General features: G+C 42.2%; 2 non-coding genes across 2 annotated transcripts; both read right to left on the bottom strand.

Moving 5' to 3' along the window:
- Window positions 1-2,919: 2,919 nt before the first annotated feature.
- On the bottom strand, window positions 2,920-2,994 carry Trnat-ugu. The gene has a single exon. It is a non-coding gene; the product is annotated as a tRNA-Thr (tRNA).
- Window positions 2,995-3,360: 366 nt separating this feature from the next.
- Trnat-ugu lies at window positions 3,361-3,435 on the bottom strand. The gene has a single exon. It is a non-coding gene; the product is annotated as a tRNA-Thr (tRNA).
- Between the last annotated feature and the right edge of the window lie 13,562 nt (window positions 3,436-16,997).

The following is a 16,997-nucleotide window of genomic DNA, read 5'->3' as shown; positions in this document are numbered from 1 at the left end:
GAACATCACACACATCCATGCCCGAGGCAGGATTCGAACCTGCGACCGTAGCGGTCTCGCGGTTCCAGACTGCAGCGCTAGAACCGCGCGGCCACTTCGGCCGGCTCCTCTCACACAGAAGGGAAGGGGGATGACAGTATCTTATCATATACAGTATATAAAAGAAAGCGGATGTAGGTTCCGTATGAGATTGTGTGACATGAATTACATATAAACTGTGTTTTAAAGTGTAGAAGTGTGACAGATCGTTCTTGTTTATGTGTAAAAGTAACACGTTTCACTGCTCAGTCTCCTCCCAGATAGTCAGAAACACCGTAGTAAATTTAGAAGAGAAATTTATTGCCGTAAATGACAACATATTTAAGAAATTAACATAAAAGGAATCCAACAGACACCTTTCAAGACGTTGCGGTCGCGTCGTTTGTCAGACGTTCAGTTGCTTAGTAATGGATACTTTTAGGGTATCCAGTTTGTTATAGTTGTGACAATTTGCGTGCTTCCTATCAATGACAGGTCTGTGCAGACTTGGCATCGTTTGGCCTTCGATTAGTGCAGCTACTTATGGCTTAGTTTTAGCATTACTTTGTAGCTCCTCGCGTTTGATACTGTCTTTGATCCGACTCTATTTGGGTTTATTTAGACTCTAGATCCTCACCGGCGCTTCCTACACATGGTTAACTTACGCGAGGCACATTCGAAATGTGAATTTAGAGTGGTCACTGCTGTGGCCTTCTCCACCAGTCATCAAGGCGCCTACAGTATCAGCAACCAAAGTGACACCCTGCAGTCGCGGGTTGCCCGCGTCGCGGGCACACCGAAGGACTACACAACGGAGAGGCAATATTGATGAACGGCCACAGCAACAACCACAACAACAAAACCACAGAAAAGACACCAGCGGCCACCAAGGGCCACTACCGGCCCACATAAACATAAGGAAGAGGTCGCTGCAGATCCTGGAACTATTTTCACACGTCAAACCACGTGATGGAAAATAGTTCCGAGGTACTCATCCGCCGAAGGGCTGCAAAGGCCGGCGCTCGGCCGCATACCGGCAGTTCATCGACCGCCAGCAGACTCGGATAGCTGCCGCCCCGGCAGCCCGGCTTGTACCTTCTCGCGGATCTCTGGATTAGGCTTGTGGTATATCGGAGAAGTCTCTGGCGGAGACTAGTAGGAAATTATTTCAGTGCCGGCCGCGGTGGTCTAGCGGTTCTAGGCGCGCTGTCCGGAACCGCGCGGCTGCTACGGTCGCAGGTTCGAATCCTGCCTCGGGCATGGATGTGTGTGATGTCCTTAGGTTAGTTAGGTTTAAGTGGTTCTAAGTTCTAGGGGACTGATGACCACAGATGTTAAGTCCCATAGTGCTCAGAGCCATTTGAATTATTTCAGTTGTTTTCTATCTTATTCTTGTATGTAGTTGTGATTCGAAGACGGATCATTGTTTTGTGTTGCTGTTATGCTTGGAGAATTTGTTTCCGTTAATTGAAAAGTCCATTAAATTCTTTTCGGACTTTGATCGTTAGTTTCTTCTGCTTACGCAGGCATAGCGGTCACTTTTCCACTTCTCCTCTAATGAGCCATGTATAGCAAATGTGCATCTTATCTCGGATATCTACACGTTGTATTGGTTTTAGGTAAGTTCTTTGTTGTCTTCATACCTTATTTGCGGTTATTCTACTGATAGCTTTTTCGTGAGTCTTACTGTTCAGATATAAGGTTTCAATTTTAATTTACAGTTGCACCTGAAGATGGGTCTGAGTCACCGTAACTGGGTTTGTAAGACTTCAGTAATATCGATTTTGTATAACTGTAGCGGAAGTTTCAATTAAGGACAATCTAACAGGGGGGACAAAAATTTCCTGTTACACATATTACCTCAATACCTCTGTGCGAAGTCATTATTGGGTTGGTTCGTAACTTTGTAAAGTTTTTCCATAAGTTTAATAAACACAACAGATACACATCACACAGACTTCAGTCATCGATAATATATTCCTTCCACTGTTTACAACAGCTAGTCAACCCTGGGGTAACTCTTAGATTCAGGACAGGATAGGACGGCTTTATGACACTGTTCCCAATCGAATCAGTGCATACATCCAGATGAGAGAGGGTGCAACGTCTTACTCGTAAGTGCACTCATACTGACAGGTTCTTTGTAAATTTTACTCGACTTCGTAATCACCGAAATGACATCACCTACACTACAATAAAGTAAGTGAAACGAAATTAAAGGTAAGGAAAAGCCAGAGAGACGTGGTTCTGAGGCGAAGAACTAGTCGAGCCGTGTTCGGAGCGCATTTTCGTACGGAAAGAAAGTTCCTTGAACGTTGTTCGATAGGAGCGAGATTGGTGAAAAGCTGAGGGCGCAAGGTGAGGTGAGTACGGGGGATACACATTGACTCCCCGACGCAATTAACGTACAGTGTTTTTTGACAGTCTAGCAAAATGTGGCCGGGTGATATCGTGGAGTAGCGTAGCTACACGCAACCTTCCTGGTCGGTGTGCTTGGACTACTTCTGCAAGACGTCTCAGCTGTTGACAATAAATGTCAACAGTAATGGTTACACCTCGGGGTAGCAGTTCGTAGTACACAACAATCGTCGTTGTTCCACCAGATGCATAATACTATCTTTTGTGGATGCGCGGAAGGTTCTGTATGGGGAGCTGCTTCTTTATTTGGGCTCAACCATTTCTTTCTTTTCCTTATTTCAGCATAAAGACAGCATTTCCCATCACCAGCAACGATACAGGGTTGGACTGGTCTGTGTTGTTTACGAGACAACCGATGACGAGCAAGAAAAGATGCACATATGGCCAGCCGCTGACTTTTGTGATTTTGAAATGATAATTAAATAGACACCCTAGCTGCAAGCAGGCGTTGATACACTTAATTGGGGACATGTTGAAAATGTGTGCCCCGACCGGGACTCGAACCCGGGATCTCCTGCTTACATGGCAGACGCTCTATCCATCTGAGCCACCGCGGGCACAGAGGATAGTGCGTCTGCAGGGACTTATCCCTTGTACGCTCCCCGTGAGATCCACATTCCCAACATGTCCACAACACTACATTCGTAGTGCGCCTACTAGATGTTTGCCCATCATACTCATTACTCGTGGCAGATTAATCTACCAAGTCCCGTACGAGTTCGGGCATAGCGTGTGCGTTCGCACAAGAAGTTCAAAGACCGGGAACCCGTATTTTTATCTATATATGACGGTAGTATCTGTTCCCGAAAGAACAGTTACCGTGGATGACCATGCAGCTTTGCTAGAAATGGAATGATAATTAAATAGACATCCTAGCTGCAAGCAGGCGTTGATACACTTAATTGAGGACATGTTGAAAATGTGTGCCCCGACCGGGACTCGAACCCAGGATCTCCTGCTTACATGGCAGACGCTCTATCCATCTGAGCCACCGCGGGCACAGAGGATAGTGCGTCTGCAGGGACTTAACCCTTGTACGCTCCCCGTGAGATCCACATTCCCAACATGTCCACAACACTACATTCGTAGTGTGCCTAATAGATGTTTGCCCATCATACTCATTACTCGTGGCAGATTAATCTACCAAGTCCCGTACGAGTTCGGGCATAGCGTGTGCGTTCCCACAAGAAGGTCAAAGGCCGGGAACCCATATTTTTATCTATATATGACGGTAGTATCTGTTCCCGAAAGAACAGTTACCGTGGATGACCATGCAGCTTTGCTAGAAATGAAATGATAATTAAATAGACACCCTAGCTGCAAGCAGGCGTTGATACACTTAATTGGGGACATGTTGAAAATGTGTGCCCCGACCGGGATTTTGCCTCAGAGCATGCGGTATACATACACACACACCGAGTTTTTGGACCTTCCCCATTGCATGCAAATGTCACACGACGGTGGAATGATCACAGTTCGTCACTTCCGCCAGTTCACGTGACGCTGACGCGTGTCATTGTGGGCTAATGCGATTAAACGATCTTCATCAAATCCTCTAGGTCTTCTTGAACTTGGAGAGTCAGTAATGTCCAAACGAGTCTCCTTAAAACAAGAAAACCATTGCTCTACCCAACTGCATTATCCCCATACACATTGCAAATGTTTCTGGCTGCTTCTGCTGCTGTCACGCCCATGTTGAACTCAAACACATGGTGGGGATATTCCGATTTCTCAATCTGGCTCTTCATTTTCTAACGTTCACAGCTCCACTCACTATCTCCAAATGACAAAATGACGATATGAAAACTCAATTAGCAACAGTGAACTACGAATAAAAAAAGAGAATCGATATGTAAACCCATGGCAGCTGGAATACCAACATGCAAAACAAAAACTCTATGAACTTATGCATCGACATAATATTAAGGGAGCTCAGCTGTCAAAAATAAAGTTTCGTTAGCTTTGTTTGGTGTATTTGTTACGGAAAATCTCTGCTGTCAATAATAAAGTTTCGTTAGCTGTGTTTAGTGTAGTGTTGGGAAATCTCTCTCATTGCCGCCGTCGCCTGATGACGTACCAAACACAAGGACCACAGTATTACCGAATATTGTGACACACGTTCAGACAGCACAGCCTCTAGAGCGAAACCCAGCCATCTCTGAAACACATTTAGCGCTAAATTAAGCGAACTGCCTTGGCGGAGCCGCAGGGAAAGCTTCCACCTGAAAAATGCATGTCGGCCGATGAGAAGCGAAGATTGCGCTGGCGCCAGCGGCCAGACCTGGTGGAACAGACCCGCGTTAAAAGTTAATCAGAGCCGAGCGGATCCGCTGCCGGCAAAGCGGGCTCCTCCAGCCTGCGTTCCCAATACACCAGATTTTGGTACCTCGGACAGAGAGGGCGTCATCGCAGTCCCTGTTTACCTGTCTGTTACTTGCGAACTGAGTAGCCTAAATTCATTGGAAGGGTTGTTCGGTTTGAAGGTGTGCCGTGAATGACGCCTGAATGTTGTGACTAGATGCGGCATGTGACAAATCTGCAGGCAAGAGATTTGGTTTGTTGTGAACATGGCAGCACGCCGCTAATTGACAGACTTTGAACGTGGAACTGTTCAAATGGTTCAAATGGCTCTGAGCACTATGGGACTTTACTTCTAAGGTCATCAGTCCCCTAGAACTTAGAACGAATTAAACGTAACTAACCAAAGGACATCACACACATCCATGCCCGAGGCAGGATTCGAACCTGCGACCGTAGCGGTCGCGCGGTTCCAGACTGTAGCGCCTAGAACCGCTCGGTCACCCCGGCCGGCCGTGGAACTGTGCAACATGGCCGGCCGATGTGACCGAGAGGTTCTAGGCAATTCAGTCTGGAAACCAGCGACCGCTACGGTCGCAGGCTCGAATCCTGCCTCGGGCATGGATGTGTGTGATGTCCTTAGGTTAGTTAGGTTTAAGTAGTTCTAAGTTCTAGGGGACTGATGACCTCAGATGTTAAGTCCCATAGTGCTCAGAGCCATTTGAGCCATTTCGTGCAAGATGTATTGGTGTAAGCGTATTATATCTACCTTTTAGCCTGACAGGTTTACAGATTTGTAGTGGTCAGACAGCAAGGTGTAAGAGCACGTGTGTATTTTCATGTAATTAGTGAGTCGCTGGAGTCTAGGGAAGGCGGTTAAAGTGACGTGGTATGCTGAACATGAAATGTGATGTTAATGTAGTCGATGAGTAATGGAGGAGAAATGTGACGGTAGGAGGAATATTAAGTACTAGTGCAGATGAACGGTTGGCAATAAGAAGTTATTCAACTTGTGGTGTCACCGCCAGACACCACACTTGCTAGGTGGTAGCCTTTAAATCGGCCGCGGTCCATTAGTATACGTCTGACCCGCGTGTCGCCACTGTCAGTGATAGCAGACCGAGCGCCACCACACGGCAGGTCTAGAGAGACGTACTGGCACTCGCCCCAGTTGTACAGCCGACTTTGCTAGCGATGCTACACTGACGAAGACTCTCTCATTTTCCGAGAAGATAGTTAGCATAGCCTTCAGCTAAGTCAATTGCTACGACCTAGCAAGGCGCCGTATTCAATTGATATTTATTGTATGAAGCATGTATCATCAAGAGCGATGTTATACAATTATGGATTAAAGTTAAGTATTCCAGAAGCTACGTACTTTTCTTTATAGCATTCATTACGTATCCTGTTTCAGACCTCACGCCAGCCTGCGTGAGTTTAAGCGCGTGCCTTTCGGGTTCCTCTCATTGTGTCTAGGCTGTCTTGTCTAGACACAACACAACTAGTAGTGTTGTGCATGAAAGTGGCTCGAATGGCTTAATTTAACCATCCATCACATGTGAATGATAAGAAATAGCAATAGCCAGATACAGTGTTCCGTTTTAATTCATGTGGTTTTCATGGGGAACGATCCTGAATGAGGCTGACTATAGCAAAAAGTTTATTTGAACAATATGATATACAAGTCTGATAACTGCAACTTTTCCGGTTGAAGGGCTTGATGAATCACTGACTATTCTTACGTATTTCGTCTTCCTGAATTACTGAGTACAAACCACGCACACACTACTAACCAATTTGGAGTGTACACTATATAATCAAAAATATCGTGACACCTTTATACAATGCGTAATTGAGCAGTAGATGTCACGAGAGACTAACCCCTCAGTATATAAGGAGATGACGAATGTTGTGTTGCCAGTGGAGAAGCATTAAAAGCGGAATGGGTCGATCAGGAGAACTCACAGATTTCGAACATGGACTGTTTATTGGTTACTAATCTTTGACGGTAAATCACAACAGCCAAATAGTTGCAGTATAAAGATTTATTGAAATCCTTGACCACGGTTTCGGTATATCTAAATATAACTTCATCAGAAGCAAAAATACACCTCAACAGGAAGACACCTTCATTAGCAAAAAACTTAGCACGAAATTGAGATAGAAGGAAAAAACAAACACTTATACCTTTAAGTAATCGTGAAAATTACTAAAGTATTACATGCACAAACTCTGTTAGTCACTTACTAAAATCACATCCTGCAGTGGAGATACATAAAACAAACGTGCGAAAGGCGTCGTCAGTAGGTAAAATTAAAATATCACCTCCATATGTACAGCATAATTATGAAGAGATGGTCGACGCGAACACGGTATATTGTCAGTACTTAGCCTGGGAACTAGCGTGAAGAGGCTATGGAAGCCCTAGGGCAGACGATTCACTGAGAGAGTGCACTTGTGGTATGCGCGAGTCACTCGCGCTCATTAAAACCCAACATACTCATGCGCATCAAAATTTTAAAGGTTGTGCAGATTAAAACCCTCTGCCTTAATAAATAAACCATATCAGAACCATTTAAAACACCTACATATAACAGAAAATATGAAACAAATTTGCCTCTGTCCTAGTGTCATGCAGGTGAAGCTTGCGCTAAGGAACACATCTAAAGAGAGAGGGTGCTAGTGTTATGCGCGAGAATCTCTCGCAACTTACAGACTAGGATACATAGTAGCCAAAACGAACAAAATGTTGTAGCAAATCGAAACCATCTGGCGTAGTGGGTAAAAAAACATAACAGAATCGTTTAAATCACACATACACATCGAAAACCGCGAACAGCGAAAATAAAAAATACGTAAAATCCCAACAAGACAGGAAAGCAGCATCTCACCAGCATCAACAGACGAGAAAACTAACTTCTAGTCAGCCACCAGACTATATTACGTTATAGCAAGGAGGGGTTTGAAACTCTCCAAAAAAATTTTGTTTCTAAGCTGCACCTGTTCGTTAAGAATAAATCCGTCTTTTTGAGATAGATGTTCGAAAATTTCTAATTCCTCGAACAGGTCCAGTTTGTAACCCTTGTTCACTTCGCGTAGCAATTCTACGTCATACAGTTTATGTGGCGTATGCTGTAAAAGGAATAAATGTTCAGCAGACGTGAAATTGTACACGCTTTCCCCATTTTTACCTAGCGTGTGCAAACGTGAAATTGTACACGTTTTCCCCATTTTTACCTACCATGTGTTCTTTATATCTTACTTTAATGGGTCTAGCTGTCTGTCCAATGTAATAGTTGGTGCAGTCGTTACAAGCAATTTTGTAAACTCCGGATTTAGTGCCAAGTTCTTCCTGTGCCCCAATAGTACTCTTTGTTTTAAGTTATTATTTACGGAAAAGGCAACTCTGTCACCGTATTGCTTCTGTAGAAGTCTCCTTACCTTTTATGATACGTTCCCCAAAAATGGAAAAGAAATAAATTTATTACCCTCACTCTTTTTCGTCCTGTTATCTCCTAAGGTTGAACAATTTACAACTGTTATTTCCTAACAATTTGGTCAATTAACATAGGGTCGTATCCATTGTTAGCAGCTATGGATTTTACTAAAGATATTTCTTTTTCTAAACAATCCTGTTCTAAACGTGTGTTCACGGCACTGTGGTCAAAGATATCAATAAATCTTTATCCTGCAATTGTTTGGCTGTTATCATTTACCGTGAACATTTTCAACAGTTGCTGCTTCAGCTATGTTTAAAATCTTAAAATATTCTTTGACATTATCACTGGGGAGATACGCGATGTGTTGACTTCAAACTTGTGTGGATAAAAATCTTGCATGAAGAGAGAAAATTTTCTTCACCGTTTACTGGTTTCGACTAATTACTGAGGCATCTTCAGATCGAAAATGAAAGTAGCAGTTGGTTATTTGTAAACTGAAAACGTTAATCGTTAATCAAACGCTACTGTAGCACCATTTTTGCCACACATATGTGCAAACGATCGACTCCAATGATAGATTTCTCGCCCATAATAGATGTAAACAAGATACCATTTCTAATATTCATATCAGGGACAAGGAAGCGTCTGTGTGACGGCTATCTTGCGGTCTTGACACAGGCTTTCTATCCACATATATCTTAGTGTGTGTGAGTGTGTATGTGTGTGGGTGTGTGAATTTCTAAGGCACCAAACTGCTGAGGTCATCGGTCCCTAGACTTACATACTACTTAAACTAACCAACAACCACACACCCATGCCCGAGGGAGGACTCGAACCTCCGGCGGGAGGGTCCGCACAATCCGTGATATGGAGTCTCAAACCGTGCGTCCACTTGTGGGGCGGCGAATATTTTGTAAAAATTAATTTGCTGTAACAAATGCTTGAATGTTGAATCAGTTTCAGGCTTTTAGAATGTTGTTAATGCTGTCTTTCGCCGTTCTCAACACTGGCTCTCTAATTACACTTTAGCAACCAGAAAGTGATTTAACCAAACGTGAAGCCTGTAATTAGAATTCCTAGTGCCCACTTCATCTGAGAATACAATTATAGCTGCAGCTTATAGCTCTGAGGAATTAGAAGATTGTCCGGGATTTCTAATAAAAAACGATTTTCCAAAATAGTTGAGTATATTCTGAAGTTCACTGATAAAAAGCACAAGTATCCTTTCAACCTAACTAACAGAGGAGTTCAGAGTCTAATGCGCTGATGCAACTATAAATGTCCAAATTAAATGTTGAAATGAATGCTCGCCATAATTTGATGAGAGTATTTCATCAAACGCCACGCTAAATAATTGGTAGAATGTCTGTCCCGCGACGGCACGTGAAAATACGACAATACGCAAATTGAAGCTAGATAATGAAAATCATCCCAGAATTAACACTTCACTTGAAATGTTTTCATGGTTCCGCGTATCTCTAGTAACTTAATACGGCACCCGAGGCTGTTTGTAGCAGTGATACCGATGCGACGCGACTCCCGACACAGATGGCGTGTCATTCAGCGTCTGGAGAGAACTGGGGCCTTCCTTCCTCGCGCAGCGTTCTTATATACGAGTATAAAGCCGCGGTGCGGATGGCTAAGGGAACGCCTGATCAAATCGGCTCTCCCGACTAGCCGCTGGGCTAGTAACGCACCACTTCAAGTTACATAATAATTTATAGCTTCTTTTGCTGATGGCCGATGAAGCTCTTAATTTAAACGTGCATTCACCACACAGGTAAGTATTGATAATAAAATTTTGACGTGGCTAAGTTAAACATTTTGGGCGAGAGAATTAATTTAATTACACTGCACGCAGTAGATGAGCTCTGAACTGGCCCTTTTGAGATCCGCTATCGCTATAATTTTATAGGTATTCAAAAGAAACTTTTCACATCTTCATAGTCATAGCGGACCTCCAACCTATTTAAATCTAAACATCCTAGCCTTATTTATTAGCCTACTTAATCTATCTTGCTTCCTTCAGTTTTGAGATGAAAACCAGAAAATCATGAATTTCCACTAAAGTCTTAATTTGTGAAATCCAAAGTTCTGTTTTTATTAAATCATTATGAAAGATGAATCTAAATATAAATTTTGAAGTCTCTAGCTCTTTTCTGTTGCGCCAATGATTTTTTCAGAAAAACGTCCAAATTTCGAAAATGGCTGAAGTTATCGAACTGATATTTAACACACATTAATTTAGTATTATTCCTAACATGCTAGAAAAGTTTTAGGTCATTTGCTTGATTTTTAAGGTATTGCGCAACATTTATGATGTCAGAGCTAGTTACAGCAGACTGGCTAGCACACAATGGAAACTGATGTGAATTTACTACAGCGTGAGTAGGCTGCTTCCCTACATCACCCTCTACTTAAATTTTTTTGTTTATGAATGTTAATGAATGAAAAAAAATTTAATTACAAAAGGGGAAGCAAGAGTACAGTTTAACTCCCAATGAAAAATCAAAATTGAAATATAAACATGAAAAAACATTAAAGGAAACTGATTACCTACATTAATTATTTAAATTCTGGGCATGTTCACTGCCTTTTAAACAATGTCATTACTCAAAATTTTAAAGCAAAGTCAATGAAATATTTTGGCATACATATTGCCTTAGACAAACAAACACATTCAAATTGAAAAATTATGAAAATCTTAGATCCATTAAATACATTAAATACATTTTTACATACACAAATTCAAAGAAAATAACATGATACATAAACAGATGATTATCTCTTAGCAGTCTTTTCTAAACCTGAAAGAAAAGTTCACAAATAATTTTTACACACGTGGTTGTAGCCGCTTTGGCTGGCGTCCTACACTTCCATTCACAAGGGTAGAGGAGGGGAAGTTGCTATGGTGTGCGTCCTTCACGTTCTCTCTAAATTACATGGGGGAAAGGGGAGGGGTCACTGTGAGTTGTGTCCAAGTCACTCCACTCTTTCACGCAGCTACCAGGCTGCCATTATCTGGTTTGTCCTGTAGAACAAACAAAAAGAGTGCCTCAGACTCTGCTCACTTAATATCTATGGGTGGGTCACAATGAAATGGGGATATATACATTTTATCCTTCAATATTTTGCTGGAACAAAGTTAACAGAGCTTTTTCAGTATTACTCTCGCGGTTACTTAACTGTCATAAAATCGTTAAACAAATGGCTCAAAACGCCTTTAGTCATGTATTAGAGAAAATTTATGCTCCTAAGGCATACAATCATAAATCATATTTAATCTGAATTTATTATTTCTGGGCCGGAACACTGAACCAATGCTCGGTACATTCCTGATACATTTGTATTTTAAGCACTTAACTGACTCATCTTTGATTACCTTATTCTTAGAGATAGTATGAGTATGATTAGTGGTTGTTTTCTCAGCTTCTTTGTACATGTGAGTAACTTTTGGTAATAGTACAGTTGTGAGTGTTCAAAACACTCTACGTTTAGTTGACTACTAAATCCACTTATTGGTCCTCTACTGTTGTCAGTTCCACATCTGCAATTAGGTACTTACTTACTTTGAAGTGTATTTATGCTGAGCTAAAATAATGTTTCACGTCTGTCAGTATGTTATTTATTTATTTTGCTAGTGTATGTACTTATTTAACACTCACTCTATTAATATTTAAAGCATAGGATAGCACATTTATTTCATATTCATAGTGTACTGCAGCTGATTAGTTTGCTCACGTGGCAATCCATTTCCACTCGATCGGAGGCTGAAACCTCAGGTAGTCTCTCTCAGACCTACCACTAAAGTGCATCAAGTAATTATGGACGAGCGTAATGCTAAATTCCTTAAACCTATAGGACACCATGAGCTGCTCTGTCTCATCTAACATAAGGGTACCTATGGTCGCATTCACGCCTCCAACTCATAACCTCAATACGTGTAGGTGTATCCTGTCACACACTACACTAAAATAATGGCCAGCTCCAACCTTATAAATACTTCAGGGACGTGTCCTTCACGTCTCAACCACAAACACTGCTCAATTCTATTACACTGCCTTTCCTTGCTACACCAGGTGAGTTTAATCATACAACTTATCTGCATATTTTTCCTAACAGTAAGCAATCTCTTTTACTATTTCTTAGTTAGCTCTAATGCGTACACTAGGTTTCACTACCACTTCAGATCCTGCTTGTAGGATGCGTGAGTAGGCTGCTTCCCTACACACCCCGCACGGCTATGTCTTAGTCATTGGCTGTCACCTGAGTAACAGATTTCAACCCATCTGAGGTCCGCCTCGATAGCTCAGTGGTGCCGGCACGGTAGCTCAGCGTGTTCGGTCAGAGAGTTAGCAGCCCTCTGTAATAAAAAAAACTGAGTTAATTGATCAACAACGAACTTAAACGGATGTCTTACGATGTTCACCCCCAGCAGATGCAACGAACGAAAGCGAACAAAATGAGATTAAAAAAAAAAAAAAAAGTGATCAGCGCCACGGAATGCCATGCTAAGGGACCAGAGTTCGATTCCCGGCTGGGTCGGAGATTTTCTCCGCTAAGGGACTGGGTGTTGTGTTGTCTTCCTCCTCATCATTTCGCCATCGACACGCAAGTCGCCGAAGCGGCGTCAGCTAAAAAGACTTGCACCCGGCGATCGGTCTACCTGACGGGAACCCTAGCCACTTTTTTGATTTCTTAAAAAAACCTTCTGAGGCTGCCCAAGTCGATTGTTGGTGACGTGATTGGGAAATAGCAAAGAAGCAAACACATCTAAACCAATATCAAACAGACCTCAGGTACTGATGGAGAGCCGGCCGCGGTGGCCGTGCGGTTCTGGCGCTGCAGTCCGGAACCGCGTGACTGCTACGGTCGCAGGTTCCAATCCTGCCTCGGGCATGGGTGTGTGTGATGTCCTTAGGTTAGTTAGGATTAAGTAGTTCTAAGTTCTAGGGGACTTATGAACTAAGATGTTGAGTCCCATAGTGCTCAGAACCATTTGAACCATTGAACTGATGGAGAGGAACCGCCGAGCTGAGAGTGGTAAGAGCTTGCAGGAAATCAGCAGAAAATATTACTTGTGAGTTCCAAAGTGCACCTAGCAGTGCAGCTAGAGCAAAGAGTGTGCGTACGCAGTTAAAAGGAATGAGGTACAACGCACCCGCATATTCATCGCTGATTGTGCGTGACTAGCGCACAAGAAACGAAATCACTGTGTTGCCTCATCCTTCGTATTCTCCAGACTCGCCCCTGCAAATTTTCTTTTATTTCCAAAGTTGAAAACCCCGTTGAAAGGAGGAAGATTTGCAAAGATATACGAGATAAAAGAAAATTCGCAGACGGTGTTTTGCCCGATCCAGCAAGAGGCGTACCAAGACTGCTTCCCGAAATGGAAACGGCGTTGGGAGCGGTGTATCAAATGTTTAGGAGAGTATTTCGAAGGATATGATGCACAATAAGTAAAAGGTAAGAGCAAAAATATTTTGTGGACGAAGTTCCGGAATTTTTTGAGCAGATCTCCTTTATACAGATCACAAAACACTAAGCTACGTACATGAGTGTCGTCTCTGTCATAGCGAATTGCCTAAAGAGGACCCATTTACGCAACAATTTGACAAAGTGAGGTGTATTAAGTGTATGTAAAACGTGGCGGTAGATGCACTATCTAGATTAACACGTGATGGAGATAAAGCAGCCCAGAAGAAAGAAGATGATAGGGAATTATGTTTGTTAAGGAGTAAAGGACAAAAAATCCATCACAATATTAAAGAAAAAACTCAGGACTCATCAAAATGAAGATTGTAATTGGAACCTGGTGGATAGAAAAGGTCATGAGAAATTAAACAAATTTTACATGTTTTTCGGAGGAATTTTGTTTATAAGAGTAAAACTGGTTTCTGAAAAACTGAAATCGTTCTTTCAGGAACAGCAAACAGCAAACAGATTAGTAGAATATGTCCACAAAAGTTAAAGGTACTATTCAACCCAGAAATGCTTGTGGCAGCTGCAAGAAAATGTGTTATTTTTGTAACAGACAAGAGAAGATGTCAGAGGGTAAAGGCATCTTCTGGGAACAGCCGCGGATATATGTAGAGTATCATGCCATAAAAGCCTCTGAGGCTTGTTGCCAAGACCCAGACCTAGAAGGGGCGTTCTGCTTTGCTTTAGTCATATTCGACGTATTTTCCAAAACAATTAAATTGTATCCACTATTATTTTAGCCAATTAGGAAAGCAGGTAGCAGTGATGTCAGGTAATGGATAACATTTTATCCAAAACTTGTAAACCTTTAGTAGCGAGAAGTAGTATGAAAACGTACTAATCTCTCTTTATCACCCATGAAGTATCCCACAGTGAGGTACACGCCAAACATACTGTTCATGTAACTGTACCACCTGAAGCGATTTCATATCTCGTTTTGTTCAAAATGGTTCAAATGGCTCTGAGCACTATGGGACTGCTGAGGTCATCAGTCCCCTAGAACTTAGAACCTAACTAACCTAAGGACACCACACACATCCATGCCCGAGGCAGGATTCGAACCTGCGACCGTAGCGGTCGTGCGGTTCCAGACTGTAGCGCCTAGAACCGCTCGGCCACCCCTGCCGGCTTCTCATTTTGTGGAGGTAATGAATAATTTATAACATTATTCCCTCACTTCCTCCCAATTTGAAAACATATTCAACAGCCAACAGAGAAATATGATTTCAGAACTCACTGGGTGTCCTCCATGGACTCCTATGTCAGATGAAAAAAAGTAGTCGAAGAAATTATCAAAAAGCAGGCTAATACTAGGATCAGAAGGTATAGTGCAAAGATAAGAGCTACTCATTTTAAAGTTATGGATCAAGTATTGAGAAAAGTTCAAGAAAGTCAAGGTGGATGACTGCAGAACTCATAAATGTTTTTGACATATACTTCGACCTTTTTCGGTCACAGAATATCCATATGCTGTTGCACATAAATTTTTACATCCGAAATCTACGAATCTTTTTGGACTCCAAAATATTACTAAATTTAATCCATAAAAACAGGCTCGTAAATGAAACGCTGACTTTTTTATCTAAATATGTTTCGATCAGTTCCTCACGTTATATGATTGATCTGTTTATTTTATATTATGTCTAATACAGGCACTGAACACAACCTCCTAAGCAATATTTTGCCTGGTGCTAATAAAACTAGGAAAGTATTTATTGTTGTTGTGTATGAATAAGAATTAATATTTCACACTGTGCATGTCTAATACACTGAAGCGACAAATAAACTGGCATTGGCACGCGTATTCAAACACGGAAATATATAAAGAGGCAGAATACGGCGCTGCGGTCGGCAACGCCTGCGTAAGACAATACGTGTCTGGCGCAGTTGTTAGATCGGTTACTGCTGCTTCAAAGGCAGGTTATCAAGATTTAAGTGAGTTTGAACGTGGTGTTATAGTCGGCGCACGAGTGATGCGACACAGCATCTCCAAGGTGGCGATGAGGTGGGAATTTTCCTGTACGACCGTTTCACGAGTGTACCGTGAATATCAGGAATCCGGTAAAACATCAAATCTCCGACATCGCTGCGGCCGGAAAAATATCCTGCAAGAACGGGACCAACGTCAACTAAAGAGAATCATTCAACGAGACAGAGTGCAACCCTTTCCAGATTGCTGCAGATATCAATAATGGGCCATCAACAGATCTCAGGGTGCAAACAGTTCAACAAAACATCATAGATATGTGCTTTCGGAGCCGAAGGCTCACTCGTGTACCCTGATGACTGCACGACACAAAGCTTTACGCCTCGCCAGTGCCAATCAACATCGACATTGGACTGTTGATGACTGGAAACATAATGCCTGCTCGGACATGTCTCGTTTCAAATTGTATCGGGCGGATGGACGTGTACGGGTATGGAGACAACCTCATGAACCAATGGACCCTGCATGTCATCAAGGGACTGTTCAAACGGGTGGAGGCGCTGTAATGGTGCGGGACGTGTGTAGCTGGAGTGATATGGGACCCTTGATACATTTAGATACGACTGTGACAGGTGACACGTACATCCTGTCTGATCACCTACATCCATTCATGTCGACTGTGCATTCCGACGGACTTGATCAGTTCCAGAAGGACAATGCGACACCTCATATGCAGAGTTAGTACAGAGTGGCTCCAGTAACATCCTTCTGAATTTAAACACTTCCGATTACCAGCAAACTTCCCAGACATTAACATTATTGATCGGATCTGGGATGCCTTGCAACGTGCTGTTCAGAAGAGATCTCCACCTCTCGTACCCCTAAGGATTTATGGACAGCCCTGCAGGATTCATGGTGTCAATTTACTCCAGCACTACTTCAGATATTAGTCGGGTCCATGCCACGTCATGTTGCGGCACTTCTACGCCCTCGCAGGGACCAATTTATTTGACTCTTCGGTGTATTTGTAGTTAAAGTAAATTCTAATTCTTTTCTGCAAGTCCCACAGCTGCTTCATAGATCAAATTAAAAGTAATTTGGTGATCTAGATGAACACATCTGCAAGCGTGTACAAAAAAATCAGTTTTTTTAATTAATACACATTTATTAGTTATAACAAAAATGTCGTATGTATCCATAAATTACTGCATACTGATAAGTAATTCAATAATTATTTTTAAAAATGCATCAACTATATATTGAGTTCACATTTTATTATTAGCATTTAAGATATTTATTTTAAATGCAGCACAGTTACTCAGTGCTCTTAAAGCCTTAAGCTGTCAGCATGATCTCAAAGCTAATTACATAGTAAAAAAAAACAAAAAGTAAACAGAAAGTCATTTTGAACAATA

The sequence above is a fragment of the Schistocerca piceifrons genome, chromosome 2, assembly GCF_021461385.2.
Source record: "Schistocerca piceifrons isolate TAMUIC-IGC-003096 chromosome 2, iqSchPice1.1, whole genome shotgun sequence".
NCBI classification, from domain to species: domain Eukaryota; kingdom Metazoa; phylum Arthropoda; class Insecta; order Orthoptera; family Acrididae; genus Schistocerca; species Schistocerca piceifrons.
The sequence above is the reverse complement of the archived record's forward strand: the minus strand, read 5'-3'. Positions and strand labels throughout refer to the sequence as shown.